Raw genomic sequence first — 5,567 nt, 5'->3', positions numbered from 1 at the left:
GCTTTAGCCATACACACACTCTAATATTTTACTCAAAATACTAAATTCAATGCTTAATAACAACTTGGCTTGCTTCCATGTGAGTAACCGAGGTTATCTTGAGAGTGAAGGGCTACATTTGGATAGATTTCCATAGTCAGGATATGCCTTAGTTGGTCACTCAACTTTCAGGTTTACCCTGTTTTGGGTCCCCTGGGGTGAGAAGCTTTTAGGAATCTCAGCAAACCTGTGGTCCTCTAGAGCTATTCAGAACAGATTCAATTCTCAGAACCAAACTTATTTTATAAAAAGCTTATAGATGGCCTAGCCTAGGTTTTAATTCTTGGGGTCTCTTTATGGAAAACTAGACTGCTCCTTCTTACTTCCCTCCTAAATCTTAAACTCAGCAGAGATCCACTGAAGAACATGGGTCTGTAAATCAGAGCTGTACTATTCAAATAGACTCCAAGTTAGAAGGATTCAGATTTTGGAAAACCCATGCCAAAGAAATCTCACTATCACAGTAGGGTTAAAGTTACATCCACGTGATAAGCCAAGACATTTAAGAAGACTGATATATAACTTCTTATTAAATATCATGACACTCAGTGACATTAATCAGGGATAGGTCTAACAAAACAAAGTACAAACTTCATTTTGCCCAAACTTTTAAACACATCCTCTATCAGTTTCTTCACCAAAATTGCAGTTATCATGTTCTAAATTGCCCTTGTCTCTTCCACGTCAACCATATCACCTACTGCCAACTAGGGCTGACTCAGTAGTCTGGGATGTTTAAACACATGTGTTACATCTAACCTTTGGTCTTGGTATCTGTTCTTTCTCCTTCCCTACAAAATTATAGAGAATTATGTGACCCTGGGAAGGCACTTGAGCCTCTTAAATTTGTCAAATTGGTTAAAAAGTCATATTTGACAAATTTGTATTATACCTCATAAAGAGGTTCTGTCACCCATTTCACCTTGAGTTATGTACAATAATGAGAGAATCATCAAAAGGTGCCCAACCAGAAGGATGTAAAACATGAAGACACATAACTAGAAGCTATGGAGTATGCAAATGTTCTTCCTTTGTCTTCTACCATATGCTGTTTCCTCCGTGGTGTTTGAAAATGTCATGTTAAGCCCCCTTTGGGTTAAAGCAGGAATAGAAAATATGTGGCACCTATGCCATCATTCTCTGCCCCACCCTCAGGGCAGACAGCACTACTCTACCATAATTCTCTGTTTTACTAAACTGTGTTGTGCCCCTACAATACTTCTCAACATACTCCAGAGAGACACTATCAACTGTTGGTGTTAGCTATCTGGAAGAAAACTATTTGCTATTCTGAGGTTAAGGCTTTGAAGTCTTAGAAACTAAATGAAATGTCAAACACAATGCCATTCTCAGCCATAAAAACTCTAAAGCTCAAGTGTGTATATTAAAAGACCATAGGACCTGAAAAAATGGAAAACACTTGGTAGATAAGAAAGGAAGTATGAAGTCAGAGCAAGGAACAATTCTCTGGAAAATATTCTATAAAAGGCAAAGAATTAGACTGCAATATAATCACTCTGTATGTTGTCTGGTGCAGATGAAGTTTTCACAAGCAGTAATTTTATAGAATGAAAACACTAGATTATCAATCCACTTGTTATTGTTTTACCTAATCAGAAACTAGAATATGATGTGTTTTTATAAATACCTTAAATGTAGCAAGAAAGAAGAAATCAAGAAATAATTTTATTTTCAAAGATAACATCCCATGCACACCTTTTCTGTGAAGCTTGTTTTGTTCTATAAAAGAAAAAGTGAAGAAGACAGTTGAAGGGTAAGTTCTGAAGGTGGAAAAGAGTGACCAAAAAAGTACAGTGAACATAAAATCAAAGCATTGTATGGTGCAATAATTGCAGTAGTAAAAGCTTTTTATTATCAGAGGGCTGGTGGAAACTTGGTTTTCAAGCCTTCGTAGTTGATATCTGCAGTTTGGGGGATTGCTTCTGCATTCTGCATAAGAAGCAAGGTACTGGATTTTGTCCTTAAGTCAATTCCTCAGTTCTGCTCAGGAAGTACCACTTAGGTAAATGTTTTAGTGATACAAACCTAAGGCCAATTAGTCCCCACCCCTCAAGGGAAGTAATAAGAATGCAGATAATTCCCACTGATATGCTAAGTTTTTGCTTAGTAATTAAAATCGGTATGCTCTCAGGGAACCAAGCTTTGTGGAGATGGAAAATATTTCCCTGCATAATCTGAATTTCAAATTCCCTATGCCTAAAAATTATTTTGTTCTTTGGGAGATACGTGGTAGACCTTGTCAGATCAGATCAAGAGACTAGATTTTGGCAAGAAGGATTCTTAGGCCAAACTTTTCTCTAGTTTATGCCCGGGAATACACTAATCCATGGCTGAGTGTGTAGCCATGCTATGTGAGCTCCTTACAGGACTGACAGCTTGTGGGGTCCAGTGCAAAATGAAAATGTGGAGCCCTTCAAAAAAGCAGGAAAAAATACCATTAAAGATACTAAAATAAAAAGCTTTTTCCTGTCTTCGATGGTCTCTCTCTTAAACTCTCATGGGTTTTTTAGTTTGCCGTTGCACTCCCTCTGGCACTGGGACATTCATGCAGCAAATGCAGACTCACAAGTACTAAGGGCGGCTGGCCCTGCAACTCAGCCCTGCCAGGGCCAGGGAAGTCGAGGCAGGCAACTGTGCCAGGAAGTGCAAGGTACCTGGATCAGGGCTGGGCACAAGGCAACATTTCCTCTTCTCTCTGGGGCAGAGGGAAGTTGAAGATCTCAGTGACGGACACGTTTGGAGAACACCTGTGCCCCTCAAAATGGATGGGTCACTGTGGCAAGGGTTGCCCTCAGCGCAGACAAAACGAAGAGCCTGAGCAGAAAAACAAACAAACAGGAAAACCCAAGGGATTTATTCTGGAGTACATGGAAATCCAGAGACATTTCCAGAAATAGCAGGAAAGACTTGAAAGGAACTAAATTTCAGCAAATTGGTCAGTGATAATTTAATTACAAAAAGGAAATGTAATTTCATTTTGAAGTTACTCACCGCTGAGGCCAGAATGTATGGCTTGCACATTCCAGAAAATATGAATAACTAGTAGTTTCATTCCTTCTCTAAAACTCAAAGAAAAAGCCTACATCTATTCACCATGTCAAAAAGCAAAACAAAGAAATGTAACTACCCCAAACCCTGAATTTATTAAAACAATAAATTAGCAGATGGTTATAGGACTATAACAGGATTTGTCAATTTTCAAATGATTTCCTTTAAGTAGGACTCTCTCTTGGGGCTTTACTGTCGCTTTACAAATCATTAAACATTTGTTAACACAGTCAAGAGTGGGTAGAAGGAGAAAGGGAAGAAAAAAGAAAATATACTAGGGACCTTTGCAAAACCATGTTTGTCTTCTAACAAGTCTATTGAGTATTCTGTTTATATGGATTTTCTAAATTTTTTGTTTTGGAAACAAAATTAAAAACTTACAGATATAGTACAATGACCTTTCTTATACCCATCATCCAAGTTTGCCAATTTGCCACATTCTCTCTCTCTCTTAATATATATACTCTTTTATAATTTTACTATTTTTGATGAGGTATTTTAGGCTAGAGAGTAAATTGCAGACAACATGCAATTTAACATGTATCTCACAAAAACAGTGATATTGTATTACATATCCCCCATACAATGATCAAATTCAGGAAATTTAACATTGATGCAGTCCTGTATGGACATACAAATTTCTGCTGTTGGCTCCACAACGTAATCTAAGGAAAAAATAATTTTCTATCCAGAATCCAGAACAGGCCCATGCATTGCATTTGGTGGTCATATTCTTCGATCTCCTTTAATCTGGAACAGTTCTTAAGACTTTCTTTCATGTGATGAACAGTTTTGAAGAGTTAGGCCAATTATAATACGTTCCTCAGTTGGGGAACTGAATACTATGTATTACTACCATGATTAGTTTCAGGAAATACCTTTTTGACAGGAATACAACGTAAGTGATGTGACCTTTTCAGTGCATCAACCCAGGAGGCCATCCATGCCAGTTTGTCCTTTCCTCTGTGGTCTGTCTTGGTTAAGGTAGTGACCGCCAGTTTTCTCCACTAAAGTTCCAGTTTTCCCCTTTGTTACAGTGAAAGACTAGGTAAACATCCTGTCAAACTTGAACTCAACGGTTTTAGCATCCATTGATGATTCTCTCCGGAATCAACTATCTCTACGGTGGTTGTAAAATGGTAATTTTCTAACTCTATCATTTCTTTTGCTATATGTTTGTGAAATGTAACATTTTTGTAGCAGATATGTCAGAAATAAATTTGTACTATCAGAATTAAATTTGTGTTGTGATTATTAATGTTTAAAAAGTGTATTCTATTTTTGACCCACACAAGACATGGAAAAGGGAATTAAAGAGATAAGAAAAAATGAACATGTATTTCAGCTTTTCTTTCCAAAAAGTAGAAACTTCTTTTGGACAAAAAGACCCATGTAAGATAACACTTATTTTGAGTTATTATTTGAGGCCTAACTCCATAATAAGGATTTAGAGAGCAAAGGGAACATTTTAAAGAAGTCTGATTATGAATAACCAAGGTAAGTATAAGCACTGATTGGTAGCAATTAGAGATTGGTGAGGAGGTAGCAGATTGGTCCTGGGTATTTATTTCCTTAAAGCTTATTTTAAGTATTATTCTATAATGGTGTTTAGTAATTCTAATTGTCCTTGATTATTTTAATAAAGTACATTCTAGTTTATTCTAGTTTATTTTTTCTTTAAAAATTTAAAGTGGGCTAATTTTTTCTCTTGGCTTTTTGTACCTTCATCCTGACTAGAATATGGTCCACAGAACTAAGGGATCATTATTCACTTAGTGGCAGGATATAGTAATTGCACATAACATACTGGTAAGAAACGTCTTCAAGTGCTGAACTTGCAAAAATAAACACACTAGTAAGAAAAACCAAATCAGTGGTTCTAAACCCTGATAGCACACAGGAAACACCTGGGAGCGTTACAAAACACTCATGCCCAGCCCTGCCTCAGAGTAGCTGTATCAGAGTCCTGAGGGCTCTGGCTCTAGCCTGGGTATGTTGTAAAAGCTCCCCAGGTGATTCTAATGTGCAGCCGGAGTGGAGAGGCACTGCCCTAAATCCATCACCTATTGAAAAGCAATTACATCTTAGGCTGGTTAAAGCTTCATGCCTCCTTCTGCACTTCTTTTTCCATCACAGGCTAACATCTCTTCCCTTTTTCCCAAAGCTCCTTGGGATTTGGCCAGAGGGCCTCTTTTCTGCAGCTGTCACCACCTATCCTACCTTTTATTCCTTCTTTAGGGTAGGACAGAATTAAATATTTCCATTTCCCCTGATCCCTCTCCTGCAGCAAATGAAATAATAAAACATATCGCAGAAACTGTAAATATTGTGAAGATTTCAAAGTCTTTGAGTATCTATTGTCTATTGAAATAGTAACAAAATTAGGCTCACTGTTTTCTCTTCCCAGCTTCTGTTCTTCGATTATATTATGGAACTATCCTCTATATGCTCATTCTTTT

This window comes from Choloepus didactylus, chromosome 3 (assembly GCF_015220235.1).
Source record: "Choloepus didactylus isolate mChoDid1 chromosome 3, mChoDid1.pri, whole genome shotgun sequence".
NCBI lineage: Eukaryota > Metazoa > Chordata > Mammalia > Pilosa > Megalonychidae > Choloepus > Choloepus didactylus.
The sequence above is the reverse complement of the archived record's forward strand: the minus strand, read 5'-3'. Positions refer to the sequence as shown.